The 16,286-nt window shown below is 36.6% G+C and overlaps 1 long non-coding RNA gene and 1 other non-coding gene across 3 annotated transcripts; both read right to left on the bottom strand.

Moving 5' to 3' along the window:
• Positions 1–530: 530 nt before the first annotated feature.
• Positions 531–6,319, bottom strand: LOC134818572 (uncharacterized). Of its 2 annotated transcripts, none has more exons than XR_010160674.1 (4): positions 6,258–6,319; positions 5,646–5,737; positions 808–904; positions 531–620 (listed from the first exon to the last, which is right to left on the bottom strand). It is a non-coding gene; the product is annotated as an uncharacterized LOC134818572 (long non-coding RNA). The 2 variants fall into 2 exon arrangements; XR_010160673.1 differs by having other exon boundaries at positions 6,247–6,313.
• Positions 6,320–15,518: 9,199 nt separating this feature from the next.
• On the bottom strand, positions 15,519–15,630 carry Trnal-caa (transfer RNA leucine (anticodon CAA)). Its single transcript has 2 exons — positions 15,593–15,630; positions 15,519–15,564 (listed from the first exon to the last, which is right to left on the bottom strand). It is a non-coding gene; the product is annotated as a tRNA-Leu (tRNA).
• Positions 15,631–16,286: the final 656 nt, after the last annotated feature.

Consider the following 16,286-nt stretch of genomic DNA (forward strand, 5'->3'; position numbering starts at 1 on the left):
ATCACTTCCTGCAAAAATAATATCGGATTTTATATTTTGACTATTATAAGAATTGGAAGCAAAGCAATAGGGAAAACCTGGCAAACCCTGCGGAGATGTGATTTATGAGCCTGATGGCAGAGAGTGATAACCCACTTTAACAGACAAAATTATCTTTGTCTTTCCAACCCTGATAACAACCAGGGTCCACACGGATACCTCGCCTCGGAGGTCGAAGTAATGCCCTGCCTTTGATATTGATAATAATATTTACTGTTGGAAACTTCATATTTTCTCTACTAGCAGGCTCCACACCTCCTACATCGACGCGGACGCACTGCCATAGCACATGAACGAGTTATGAACCTCAATTTTGTCTTGTCTATTCAAATTGGAATGTAAACATGCATACAGATCAATTTAACAGACCTTTATCTTTTACGAAGAACAGTATGTTTCTGTAATCTTCAGGTAGGTCCTCCCATTGCATTTCATTAAACCATCATCAATAGCTTGAAAAATATGTCTGCAGGTGCAAGTTGGTTCTCTGATGTTCAGTTGGTGGGGCTCAGACCGGTGAGAGGATTTCACATAGAATACTCCATCAACGACCTTGCACACTTTGCTTGACCGTTTACCTTCTAAAATTACTGGCTGTTGTTCAAAAAATCAAACCAAGAGAGAACACATAATATTTTGTCGCTTTATAATTCAAATTATTACAAAAAAATACTCGATTCTCCAGAAATTTGCCTTGCACATATTATGTAGTGATATAGCACCAAGTTAGTGTCGTCGTTTTAAGCGGGTTTGAAACTTTTAACTCACCCTTATCGTATTTCAGTCGAAGTTTTCTCTTCTTTTTCCACCAATCCCAGAGAAGTTTGAGTGGAAGAGTAATTAATGAGGGAAACGTAGAGTAACACTGATGAAGACAGAGAGTTACCACTAAATGGGAGAGTAACTACTGAGCATGAGGGAAATGTAGAGTATCACTGACGAAGACAGAGAGTTAATACTGAGTGGGAGAATAACTTCTGAAGGAAATGTCTAGAGTAACACTGATGAAGATAGAGAGTTAACACTGATTGGGAGAATAACTACTGAGGGAAAGACAGAGAAGTTAACAGAGAGTTAACTCTCAGTGTGAGAGTAACTACTGAGTACTGAGGGAAATGTAGAATAACACTGATGAAGACAGAGAGTTAATACTGAGTGGGAGAGTAGCTACTGAGGGAAATATAGAATAACACTGACGAAGACAGAGAGTTAATACTTAGTGGGAGAATAACTACTAAGCATGAGGGAAATGTAGAGTATCACTGACAAAGACAGAGAGTTAATACTGAGTGAGGGAATAACTTCTGAAGGAAATGTCTAGAGTAACACTGATGAAGATAGAGAGTTAACACTGATTGGGAGAATAACTACTGAGGGAAAGACAGAGAAGTTAACAGAGAGTTAACTCTCAGTGTGAGAGTAACTACTGAGTACTGAGGGAAATGTAGAATAACACTGATGAAGACAGAGAGTTAATACTGAGTGGAAGAGTAGCTACTGAGGGAAATATATAGTAACACTGACGAAGACAGAGAGTTAATACTGAGTGGGAGAATAACTACTGAGGGAAATGTAGAGTAATACTGACGAAGACAGAGAGTTAATACTGAGTGGGAGAATAACTACTGAGCAAAATATAGAGTAACACTGACAAAGACAGAGAGTTAACTCTCAGTGTGATAGTAACTACTGAGGGAAATATAGAGTAACACTGACGAAGACAGAGAGTTAATACTGAGTGGGAGAATAACTAAGATGAGAGAAATGTAGAGTAACACTGATGACGACAGAGAGTTAAAACTGAGTGAAAGAGTAACTACTGAGAGAAATGTAGAGTTACACTGATAGAGACAGAGAGTTAACTCTCAGTGTGAGAGTAACTATACTGAGGGAAATGTAGAATAACACTGATGAAGACAGAGAGTTAATACTGAGTGGGAGAGTAGCTACTGAGGGAAATATAATAGAGTAACACTCACGAAGACAGAGAGTTAATACTGAGTCGAGTGGGAGATTAACTTCTGAAGGAAATGTCTAGAGTAACACTGATGAAGATAGAGAGTTAACACTGATTGGGAGAATAACTACTGAGGGAAATATAGAGTAACACTGACGAAGACAGAGAGTTAATACTGAGTGGAAGAATAACTGCTGAGAGAAATGTAGAGTAACACTGATGAAGACAGAGAGCTAGAATTAATACTGCGTGGGAGAATAACTACTGAGAGAAATGTAGAGTAACACTGATGAAGACAGAGAGTTGATACTGAGTGGGAGAATAATTACTGAGAGAAATGTAGAGTAATACTGACGAAGACAGAGAGTTAATACTGAGTGGGAGAATAACTACTGAGCGAAATATAGAGTAACACTGACGAAGACAGAGAGTTAACTCTCAGTGTGAGAGTAACTACTGAGGGAAATGTAGAATAACACTGATGAAGACAGAGAGTTAATACTGAGTGGGAGAGTAGCTACTGAGGGAAATATAATAGAGTAACACTCACGAAGACAGAGAGTTAATACTGAGTCGAGTGGGAGATTAACTTCTGAAGGAAATGTCTAGAGTAACACTGATGAAGATAGAGAGTTAACACTGATTGGGAGAATAACTACTGAGGGAAATATAGAGTAACACTGACGAAGACAGAGAGCTAGAGTTAATACTGAGTGGAAGAATAACTGCTGAGAGAAATGTAGAGTAACACTGATGAAGACAGAGAGCTAGAGTTAATACTGAGTGGGAGAATAACTACTGAGAGAAATGTAGAGTAACACTGATGAAGACAGAGAGTTGATACTGAGAGGGAGAATAATTACTGAGAGAAATGTAGAGTAATACTGACGAAGACAGAGAGTTAATACTGAGTGGGAGAATAACTACTGAGCGAAATATAGAGTAACACTGACGAAGACAGAGAGTTAACTCTCAGTGTGAGAGTAACTACTGAGGGAAATGTAGAATAACACTGATGAAGACAGAGAGTTAATACTGAGTGGGAGAGTAGCTACTGAGGGAAATATAGAGTAACACTGACGAAGACAGAGAGTTAATACTGAGTGGGAGAATAACTAAGATGAGAGAAATGTAGAGTAACACTGATGACGACAGAGAGTTAAAACTGAGTGAAAGAGTAACTACTGAGAGAAATGTAGAGTTACACTGATAGAGACAGAGAGTTAACTCTCAGTGTGAGAGTAACTATACTGAGGGAAATGTAGAATAACACTGATGAAGACAGAGAGTTAATACTGAGTGGGAGAGTAGCTACTGAGGGAAATATAATAGAGTAACACTCACGAAGACAGAGAGTTAATACTGAGTCGAGTGGGAGATTAACTTCTGAAGGAAATGTCTAGAGTAACACTGATGAAGATAGAGAGTTAACACTGATTGGGAGAATAACTACTGAGGGAAATATAGAGTAACACTGACGAAGACAGAGAGTTAATACTGAGTGGAAGAATAACTGCTGAGAGAAATGTAGAGTAACACTGATGAAGACAGAGAGCTAGAATTAATACTGCGTGGGAGAATAACTACTGAGAGAAATGTAGAGTAACACTGATGAAGACAGAGAGTTGATACTGAGTGGGAGAATAATTACTGAGAGAAATGTAGAGTAATACTGACGAAGACAGAGAGTTAATACTGAGTGGGAGAATAACTACTGAGGGAAATGTAGAATAACACTGATGAAGACAGAGAGTTAATACTGAGTGGGAGAGTAGCTACTGAGGGAAATATAATAGAGTAACACTCACGAAGACAGAGAGTTAATACTGAGTCGAGTGGGAGATTAACTTCTGAAGGAAATGTCTAGAGTAACACTGATGAAGATAGAGAGTTAACACTGATTGGGAGAATAACTACTGAGGGAAATATAGAGTAACACTGACGAAGACAGAGAGCTAGAGTTAATACTGAGTGGAAGAATAACTGCTGAGAGAAATGTAGAGTAACACTGATGAAGACAGAGAGCTAGAGTTAATACTGAGTGGGAGAATAACTACTGAGAGAAATGTAGAGTAACACTAATGAAGACAGAGAGTTGATACTGAGAGGGAGAATAATTACTGAGAGAAATGTAGAGTAATACTGACGAAGACAGAGAGTTAATACTGAGTGGGAGAATAACTACTGAGCGAAATATAGAGTAACACTGACGAAGACAGAGAGTTAACTCTCAGTGTGAGAGTAACTACTGAGGGAAATGTAGAATAACACTGATGAAGACAGAGAGTTAATACTGAGTGGGAGAGTAGCTACTGAGGGAAATATAGAGTAACACTGACGAAGACAGAGAGTTAATACTGAGTGGGAGAATAACTTCTGAACGAAATGTCTAGAGTAACACTGATGAAGATAGAGAGTTAACACTGATTGGGAGAATAACTACTGAGGGAAATATAGAGTAACACTGACGAAGACAGAGAGTTAATACTGAGTGGAAGAATAACTGCTGAGAGAAATGTAGAGTAACACTGATGAAGACAGAGAGTTGATACTGAGTGGGAGAATAATTACTGAGAGAAATGTAGAGTAATACTGACGAAGACAGAGAGTTAATACTGAGTGGGAGAATAACTACTGAGGGAAATATAGAGTAACACTGACGAAGACAGAGAGTTAACTCTCAGTGTGAGAGTAACTACTGAGGGAAATGTAGAATAACACTGATGAAGACAGAGAGTTAATACTGAGTGGGAGAGTAGCTACTGAGGGAAATATAATAGAGTAACACTCACGAAGACAGAGAGTTAATACTGAGTCGAGTGGGAGATTAACTTCTGAAGGAAATGTCTAGAGTAACACTGATGAAGATAGAGAGTTAACACTGATTGGGAGAATAACTACTGAGGGAAATATAGAGTAACACTGACGAAGACAGAGAGCTAGAGTTAATACTGAGTGGAAGAATAACTGCTGAGAGAAATGTAGAGTAACACTGATGAAGACAGAGAGCTAGAGTTAATACTGAGTGGGAGAATAACTACTGAGAGAAATGTAGAGTAACACTGATGAAGACAGAGAGTTGATACTGAGTGGGAGAATAATTACTGAGAGAAATGTAGAGTAATACTGACGAAGACAGAGAGTTAATACTGAGTGGGAGAATAACTACTGAGCGAAATATAGAGTAACACTGACGAAGACAGAGAGTTAACTCTCAGTGTGAGAGTAACTACTGAGGGAAATGTAGAATAACACTGATGAAGACAGAGAGTTAATACTGAGTGGGAGAGTAGCTACTGAGGGAAATATAGAGTAACACTGACGAAGACAAAGAGTTAATACTGAGTGGGAGAATAACTTCTGAACGAAATGTCTAGAGTAACACTGATGAAGATAGAGAGTTAACACTGATTGGGAGAATAACTACTGAGGGAAATATAGAGTAACACTGATGAAGACAGAGAGTTAATACTGAGTGGAAGAATAACTGCAGAGAGAAATGTAGAGTAACACTGATGAAGACAGAGAGTTAATACTGAGTGGAAGAGTAACTACTGAGAGAAATGTAGAGTAACACTGATGAAGACAGAGAGTGAACAATGAGTAGGGGGACATAAAATATGAAGTGCATGATAGTTGAATTACTCACACTGTAACTTTGATGTTATTCGATGAACCAACAAATCTCACATAGGCACAGAATTTAGTGATCGTTACATCGTTTGCAACACCAATAAAAACCTGAAAAATGGAAGTAATGATGTACTATTATCTCTACTATAGTTCAGAGAATTGTTTCTGTCTGTACGACCGCCCACGTGCAAATTAGATGAGAAATAGGAAGTTGCATAGTAACCATGGTAACGAAGATTGTTGTTCCCACGTGCACGTGCAAGGATTTGAGAGAGGCATTTTGATCGGTTTTTGTTATTACGTGGTGTTAAGTGGAGCTATATTTTAATTGGCTGTATCTTCGGTTGTGATGAATATTTTTTTGATGCGATAGAAACTGACTACCAAAGAATAGTATTAGCTTCCTCCCTGTGACCACGGGTTTTCTAGTATAATTATGTAGGGGACAAGGTTACAACGAAACAGAACATCTTACAATCATCAAAAAGCGAAGATTTTATATCAAGATTAATATACAATGTAATATATTATATTTTATATAATATATTGATATTATATAAAGGATCATAGCAAGTATGTTGAACCTGATCATAACAATTTGAGGTTTCAATACTTACGTCTCACATACCTAAAGCCAGTCAATATCTGTTTCAATGTTTCTATCATGGCAGTCCAGAGTAACTATAGCTGTATTCGCATCAATGAGGCAGAAGGAAGTCACTGACGAAACGTATGCATTCAGCATTGCACAACTTGCAATGCACCTATTATGTTGGTAACCGTTGATGCTGTCTGCCAATTCATCACAGCAGATGAAAAAGCACTCGAAACAACAACCATGTAGCTCTTTCAAATTCAAGCTGTATAACTATAGTCTATAATGCATATTATAATATGATCTACTGATGCAGGCGAAGCTAGGTCAGGAACGCAGCAATGTGAAGTGTGAACCGACGAAACCGGAAACAGGTAACCAAAGATCTCTGAATTCTCTGGTCCATTATTCAGTTCTGATGTTTCACACACACATACCTAAAATGAAGTAAATGTTATGAACGGCTATTTTTAAAAGAATACTAGAACTTGTATTATTTTTCTTCCCAATATAAAGATATACCAGTAGTTTGGCTGTTCAATATATTTTCATATTATATAAGATAACTGTATCGAGTGTACTTCTATATAACAAGAATCAGCTCTACAAAAGAGAATTGGAGTTGCTAAAAAATAGCAAAAAAAACAAATACATCTAAGTTGAGGTCAAACACAATGAAAAGTTTTCCAATGTGAAATTAATAGAGGTAGGGTGCTGGGAGAGCTGCATAGAGTCCACTAGTATTTAATATTAGCCTGTACTGGCTCAATAAAATGTGACCTCCAGATCAGTAAAATTAGGGGCGCTGGGAGAGCTGCATAGAGTCCACTAGTATTTAATATTAGCCTGTACTGGCTCAATAAAATGTGACCTCCAGATCAGTAAAATTAGGGGTGCTGGGAGAGCTGCATAGAGTCCACTAGTATTTAATATTAGCCTGTACTGGCTCAATAAAATGTGACCTCCAGATCAGTAAAATTAGGGGTGCTGGGAGAGCTGCATAGAGTCCACTAGTATTTAATATTAGCCTGTACTGGCTCAATAAAATGTGACCTCCAGATCAGTAAAATTAGGGGTGCTGGGAGAGCTGCATAGAGTCCACTAGTATTTAATATTAGCCTGTACTGGCTCAATAAAATGTGACCTCCAGATCAGTAAAATTAGGGGTGCTGGGAGAGCTGCATAGAGTCCACTAGTATTTAATATTAGCCTGTACTGGCTCAATAAAATGTGACCTCCAGATCAGTAAAATTAGGGGTGCTGGGAGAGCTGCATAGAGTCCACTAGTATTTAATATTAGCCTGTACTGGCTCAATAAAATGTGACCTCCAGATCAGTAAAATTAGGGGTGCTGGGAGAGCTGCATAGAGTCCACTAGTATTTAATATTAGCCTGTACTGGCTCAATAAAATGTGACCTCCAGATCAGTAAAATTAGGGGCGCTGGGAGAGCTGCATAGAGTCCACTAGTATTTAATATTAGCCTGTACTGGCTCAATAAAATGTGACCTCCAGATCAGTAAAATTAGGGGTGCTGGGAGAGCTGCATAGAGTCCACTAGTATTTAATATTAGCCTGTACTGGCTCAATAAAATGTGACCTCCAGATCAGTAAAATTAGGGGTGCTGGGAGAGCTGCATAGAGTCCACTAGTATTTAATATTAGCCTGTACTGGTTCAATAAAATGTGACCTCCAGATCAGTAAAATTAGGGGTGCTGGGAGAGCTGCATAGAGTCCACTAGTATTTAATATTAGCCTGTACTGGCTCAATAAAATGTGACCTCCAGATCAGTAAAATTAGGGGCGCTGGGAGAGCTGCATAGAGTCCACTAGTATTTAATATTAGCCTGTACTGGCTCAATAAAATGTGACCTCCAGATCAGTAAAATTAGGGGTGCTGGGAGAGCTGCATAGAGTCCACTAGTATTTAATATTAGCCTGTACTGGCTCAATAAAATGTGACCTCCAGATCAGTAAAATTAGGGGCGCTGGGAGAGCTGCATAGAGTCCACTAGTATTTAATATTAGCCTGTACTGGCTCAATAAAATGTGACCTCCAGATCAGTAAAATTAGGGGTGCTGGGAGAGCTGCATAGAGTCCACTAGTATTTAATATTAGCCTGTACTGGCTCAATAAAATGTGACCTCCAGATCAGTAAAATTAGGGGTGCTGGGAGAGCTGCATAGAGTCCACTAGTATTTAATATTAGCCGCGCTCTAGGAGCTAAACTGTACACATGCTGTCCATTATTAGCATAATTTTTTTTACTTGCTGCAATTTTGTTACGCAATTTCGAGAAAGCTGCACTGAAAACGTAGCAAAATAAAAATGCGCGGCGCGTCAAATTGACAACGTTTTCCAAAATACAAGATACGCTGTTAAGTTGTTGGGAGCATGTTGAGCTGTTTATTCAAAATCATTTAATAACGGGTGCTGGGGCGAAATTGGCGCCACCCTCTTTTCTTTAAAGCTTACAATACATTTTTATAGTTGCCTTGAAAACACTAAAAAACAACGGTTTGACAAGAAAAGAGGGGCAGGAATTTTACCAATCACGGATAACCGTAAAGTCCCCCAGATGCTTTGTTTAATCCGGAAATTTAATGGACACCTTCGCAACGGACTAGTTTTCAGTAAATGAGTCTAAAAGGACAAAACATTTGCAGACATTAGCTGACATGTCTTATTAATTTTTTACATTAATGCTGTCTAGGATTTTTTCGCTATTGATATTCGGATGCTGTGGGATATAATATTAGGAAGCGCCTTCGTTTCGAAATCTTGAGAAAAACGGTGATTTCTTTTCGGGGAGACAGAGGGGCGAGAAAGAACTTTTTCAATATAGACAGTTTAGATTTAAACTTGGAGCCACAAGGCCAAGGATGATTTTCAAAATATTGAGTTTTTGAAGGGTTATTTTTATTTAGGGTCATTGTGAAATTATATTATTGAAATTATATTATTACGTGTATAGTGTTTGAAATTTTTTTACAGAAAAGAAAATTTTGAGATAGGGAATTTTAGGGGTGGGTATGTATCTTTTCGCCACAATTCATTGAGGGATATGTTAGCAGAGCTTTTAGAAACTGCTGGCTGTAAAGACGTTAGGAAAACAAATTTTAGGAAAACAAATTTAAATTTTGGTATTTATTAATAACAATCAAAACATATCACATCATAAAAATAAAGCCGCGCGTTGGTTGACTGCCTCAGTAATGTGAATATTATAAGCTCGAAGGTGCCCTGCGCATTTACAGAACCTCATGCGGCGATCAGTGATCACATGATCATGAGGACCTGTGAGCGCCAAATTTACCACTGAACTTCTCCTTAACCCTGTCAAAGTGTCAATGGGAGAGAACTTCCTGCAGGGGCCAACAAAGCAGATGGAGCTAGGTTAGATGTTAGTGCTAGGAGAAGGAGATCAGTTTGGAATGCGCTGGAAAGAGCATTTTTTGATGTAAGAGTGTTTCACGCTCCTGCTCCAACCAACGCAGCTAAACCAATTCCTATGATGTAATTGGCTCACGAGACTGAGAAGAAAAGAGCACCTTTAGTTTTCTCCACAACAGGAGGCATGAGAGCTTGATTAAAAAGCTTGCACAAAAGATGGAATCTCCAACGGGTCAGCGATATTCAGACTCAGTTACATATCTTGGAAAGCGCTTGCGCTTTGAGGTATTAAAGACAACAGTTATTTCGATAAGGGGGGACAGAGGGCCCAAGTTGCGACTTAAACCAGATAATATTGAAGATTTAGATTGAAATATTGAGCCCTTTGGCTACTTTCTTAGATATTTTGGACAGTTTTTAATATTGGTAATGTTAATGAATTGTAATTGATTGATATGTAATATTTGGGCCGTGGCCAGTTTTCACTTTTATGGATCCCATTGGAAAGGGCATTTTTAGTGTAAGAGTATTTCATGCTCAAGCTCCTTCCAATAAGGCTCTTGGATCTCCAATGAGTATGTACACTAGCCATGAGAGACAGAAGAAAAACATGTACAACAAAAGGATTGTCGAAGTAGAACATGGAACATGTACACCAATAGTCCTATCAACAACAGGTGGAATGGGAAAAGGAGCAAATACTTTAAAAAAAAAGTTAGCTGATAGAATGTTTAGAAAATCAGGACAAAGATACAGTGAGGCAATGACATTTATCAGGAAAAGAATAAGATTTGACTTATTGAGAACAACAATAATAGCTCTTAGAGGAGAAAGAGGGATAAAAAGTGGTAGCGCTGTTAAAATATCAGAACTAGATATAAATTTAGAGCCAACAAATTGAACTGGCTACTTCTACTACTTAAAGGGTTTTTATAAAATTTACTAAGATTTTTCATTTCATATTGAATTTTTATATAGGGTCAATGCTATATTATGTGTATATTGTTTACATTTTTCTCTTAAGACGAATTTTCGAGTAGTATATATATGGACACGTTCATTTGAGTTTGAGGAAATTGGTAAATATAAGTGACCCTATTAAAAGGCACAGTGTAGTTGACTTTGTCACACTATGAAATTACTTAAACCCTTGATGGTTAGGATAATCGTCTCATCCTCCAGGCTAACTTTGTCACATAACGATATCTTAATCAGGTGATAAGATATCGCTTAAATACGGCCGGCACGGAAATGGTTACATTGTCACACTATAAACATGTGACGGAGTAAATATGGACCCCTTGCTGCCGTTTTTGACCAAATTTTTGAGTGTCCAGTTGATTGGATGGGTACATATGACCATTACCTACATATTTGACGACTTTTTTCGTTAGATGGTGCATTCAGGTTTACTCTGTCACACATTAAAGAAAATATGTGATGAATGTTTAGGGCACCCTGATAAGCAATGCTGAGTAGTGTCAGTTTATTTGATGGCCTGGAAGTGCTGGGAATTGTTATTATATTATATAGTCGTAAGGAATTAAAACACAGAAGGCACAACCAAGCTTACTTTGTCACATAATCTTGATGATATCTGAACATGTGTGAAATTGAACAAATAATGATATACCAGCTTAAACCCCTTATATTATACGTACTATGGATCAAACAACACTGCTAGTACCATGCACCAGTCACACAAATCATTATCAGGTGGTAATATGTTAACAGTGTCACAATTAAACTACCGCTACATGGTCAAAAATAGGGTAATTTCGTCACCAAAAATTATTATAACTCTGTTAGCTCCTTGCTGGCAAAATAACTACTTTATCGAAATTTTTTTGATGATAAAGTTACATAGTATTCTAATAGAGGTATAGTTCGCCAAAATAGGGGCAAGACATGTTTACTTTGTCACATCAGTTATTATAAGAGTTAGGTAATCGTCATCAGATTAAAAGATATTTTTCGTAGTTTGGATCGATTAATACTTTAATATACCTGTAATAAATCCTATGCCAATTTTAACACACTATCTTGGGTATCTTGATACTGTTGGGGCAGGGAAAGTTAATTTTGTCACATTTTCAATGTCTTTGACAAATTAATCTAAATTTTTAAAATTGAGTTCTTATGTTCTGGACAATATTCTTCCAATCGTTTATGAAAGAATGTCGAATTCTAATAGAGTTATAGATCTTCAAAATAGGGGCAAGACATGTTTACTTTGTCACATCAGTTATTATAAGAGTTAGGTAATCGACATCACATTAACATATATTTTTTTGTAGTTTGGATTGATTTATATAGGTAATAAAGCAGCCTGCTAATTTTTACACACTATCTTGAAATTGTTGGGGCATGAAAAGTTAATTTTGTCACATTTTTAGTGACTTTGACAAATTTAACCTAAAATTGTTAAACTTAAGCTCTGATGTTCTGGACAATATTCTAATAGAGGTATAGAATATAGATCTTCAAAATAGGGGCAAGACATGTTTACTTTGTCACATCAGTTATTATAAGGGTTATTATAAGAGTTATTATAAGAGACTATTTCATTCTATCATCATTGTTTTTAATCTATTTACGATTTCGTATAATTTTTTGTGACAATGTTAACATCAACTGATCTTAACTTGCATCAACTACATTGTCATCATATAAAATTTTCCCGCCTTTCAAACCAAAATCAGATATAAATAATTCGCCCAAAATTTTAAATTCCATATATTGTGACAGAATTAACCTCATTTCCCAATAACCGAGTGCCTGTATTAGCTATATATTCAAAACAACATATTTTAGGGCTATGATTGGTAGAGCAACCATCAAATAATGAGTTGAAAGGGTTTTTAGGACACCTCACAGTAGAATAGAGGTATGGTATCATGAGTGTGACAAAGTTACCCAAATATTGCCTTGTAACCGTTCGATCCGTGCCCATTAACCAATGTTGTATCATAATTGTTAGATTGACCTAATTTACTATATTTCAGACCAAAGAATGATAATTAGACAACTGCAGTTAACTAAGTCACACAAAATGTGACATTTGAAACATTATAGTGCCTAACAACAATAGATTTTCTTTCTGAGCGGTGCATATGGGAGGATGGGCTACGTGGCTAATGTTCAGAACTTCTGAACGTGCTAGGTTAATAGATGTCAAAATTAAGCCACTATCGTCAAAAACGCTATTATTTTTGTTTACCAATATCCTCAAACTCTAATGAACGTGTCCATATAGTAAAAAGCATATTTTACATTTCATGAGCATATCTAATATCCATGAGTTTATTATCGGATGTTTAAGTTAAACTATGTTTATTATGATATTATTATTCATTGTAATATGGCAATAAAAGATAGGGAATTTGTTGAGTTTTTAAAGGGTTGTTTTTATATAGGGTCATTGTGACAATTATGTGTATATTGTTTGAATAATTTTTTTACAAAAAAAAAACTTTCTTGCTATAAGTAATACTACTCAACTCGACCATTTGAAGTTATTAGCTATGTCAATGAATCTTTTAATTAAGGTTTAGGCTACTTAAGCTACTCCGACTCAGCATCATTGACATATTTTATAAATTAGTTTGAGATAGTAAGATTACTGACATTTCTTACTCTGAGAAGAAGAGGTTGATAAGATAATTTACAGCCAAAATCAACTCCTATCCTGCTTAACTAAATCAAGCAAAGAATAATTAAAACACAGATTGTTTTGATCAACCAATAAAAAAGTAATTGTGAAACTGATCATACGATCAAATAGGATCAGGATAACAAATTTTTATTGTACAGAAAATACTTTTATCAAGATTGAGACTCTATCTATCCATGCAATGGTTGCTTTAATCAAGCAATAAAAATATATTTAAAAAGTCGATTTCCACAGTAGCTGAACTACGACTAGACTCTCTTACTATGGCTGAGCTAAGTGCTATAAAGTTCAAAATTAGCTTTTAAGCACTTAGCTAGCATGTAAAACATGCTAAAATACAAAATAGTCTCTCATAGTGCTTATGATGTCCTGCTCAACTATACCATTTTCTTCAGCCAGATGAATGTGTGCCCCTGGGTACACCTTCAACAGAGCCTCTGATCTTTCATTTTTCAGTTTTCGGTAGAGAGCAATGCTGTCACTTAACAGAATGTCTTCTTCAGCTACTAAAACTAATGTTTTTGGGAGGTCCAAAATAAAGTTTGAGTCGATTGGAACACAATACGCTAGATAGTTTGTACCCAGCTGATACATTTCTTGAAAGGAGGATGCCTTTTGGTTCAATATTGTTTGAAACTTGTTGAAGAGCTCCTGTTTTTTTCCTTGATTGCCTTCAATGTACAGTGACCAATACTGGCAGATCATAGACTTTGTGAGTTTCGGTCCATCTTTATTCCTTCTATAAGACAAAGCATCTGTGTTAAAAGAATATGGTCCTCCAATCAGGGTAAGTGTTTGTGGCCTACGTTTTTCTCCAACATCTGCAAGCAACAAGCATGCTGAAAGAGCAAGATTTGCACCAGCACTAACTCCCACTAAATGTACTGTATCGTATCTGTTACAAAACATTTTTATGGCCCTTGCAACATAAATGAGAGGTTCAGGGAATGTGTGCTCTGGGGCTAGTGGGTATTTCAGAGCTATGACATCATGACCCAATGAATTGCACAGATGCTCGCTGAATTTTGCCACTGTCATAGGTGAGCCATAGATGAACCCTCCTCCATGAAGCACTAAGTGGGCAGTTGCAAGAGGTGCACCAGGTTTCTGCTTCCTAGGTTTGCATTCCAATGCTATGATACCATCTCCAAATGCTGTGTACTCTTTATTGACTGTGACTGCTTTTTCGTATAAGAAGCGAATGAACTCATAGAATTTGCATAGGCCAATCTTTTGGGAAAACATAGCTGTATTCTGCATCATTTGTATTCTGAAATCATAAATAAGTCATAAATCTACTATTCATATTCCAACTTAAGTGTGATTTATCTTAAAATTAATCATAAACATTATTAAAAAGTTATAAATGTCAAATCATAATTCACGATAAATTGATAAATGAAATATATTACATGTCTTGGTTTCAAATTAGTCATACCTTATATGAGGAATAATAGCATTTCTCCACGACTTGTGTATCAGGAACATCACTTTCACAGGAATCAGGAGACATTGCAATGCAACATAAAGCATCAAAGCAGTTATTCTGATAACTTTTAGAATCATATTAATATCCCCAGTCTCCTAAGAAGTCAGGAATTCGAAGAATATTACCAAAGCAAGTATCTCAGCGTGCATCCAGTAAAGAATCTGTGCTATATTACGTGCACAGAGACCAGGTATTATATTGTGGGGTGCAGGGAACTGGTAATAGAAACTATTGTCCGATAAAATCCAATTATTGCTTTGTAGTCAGTAGTGTAATGGTTGCATTACTGCAATAATCTGTTATTGATACTATTTGTGGGTAACACATGTACTGTACAAAGTGGTGTGGTTTCACATCACATGAAATGCTTCTTGTTGTAAATAGTGATGTTGTTCGATTTGGTTATTAAACTATTGAACTTATTTATTTCCATACTTATTATATTGTTGTATTTATAATACAATAAACTAAAGTGTGTAAATAATTGTTTACTATAATTAATACACACAAGTTACTGATTTGTGTTCACAATAAATGTGAAGAATACAGTATACAACATTTTGACGTGCTAATTCAACATGAATATACTCGTAGTACAGTTGTTTAAATTAGTGATAAAGTAATATCTCACTCATAATGTTTACTCTAGTTACTCAAGTGAAAAGTTTATACATACTGTTGTAGAAGGGTATACACGTTGACTGTTGAGTTAACTACACTATACACAACTATAAAAGTTGTCACGAGTGGGATTTGAACCCACGCCCACATTCGTGGACCAGAATGCTCATTCATACGAATGCAAGATTGCTCTTGAGTCTGGCGCCTTAGACCACTCGGCCATCGTGACATGTTATAATAACGAAAATAATTATATATAATATACATAATACTCATCACCATTTTTCGACTTCTGAAAATCGCTGCAATGGTTTGTTGAATCTTTATTAAATCGACCACAAAGTTAAGGCAAATTCGGCCGAAAATTGTTGGCATTTCCGTATGTACAGTTGTTTGAATTACTGATAAAGTAATATTATATAGCACCTGCTATTGATGTTTATTCTATGAGTTACTCAAGTGAAAGGTTCACAGTATAGTGTAGCATAATGTAAAAATCTGCGCTAGGTTGTAAGTTGAAAAAACATTTTGTTACTTACGAAGTAGTAGGGAATGTTCAGTTATCTAAGATAGATTTATTTCAACATTACCTACCATCCTGTGCCTGATTTACATCATTATCTTGTACAACTCAGATGAGCTGTTTGAAAGAACGTCATTCAGCAGCTCACTTGATTAGGTACGAGGTTGAAAATAATTCGATCTGCAATATCTCAACTTACCCTGGCTAGCACATAATTAAATAATTACAACACAGCCTACTAATGGAGTTTTATCACTGATATGAGATTTACCTAGATTACTTGACCACGGTTATGCTGTTAGCAGACATATCATATGTCTCATGTATGTGGGGGGGGGGGGGGGCACTCACTGTCAGAGCTG

The sequence above is a fragment of the Bolinopsis microptera genome, chromosome 7 (genome assembly GCF_026151205.1).
Source record: "Bolinopsis microptera isolate Bmic1 chromosome 7, MBARI_Bmic_1.0, whole genome shotgun sequence".
NCBI classification, from domain to species: domain Eukaryota; kingdom Metazoa; phylum Ctenophora; class Tentaculata; order Lobata; family Bolinopsidae; genus Bolinopsis; species Bolinopsis microptera.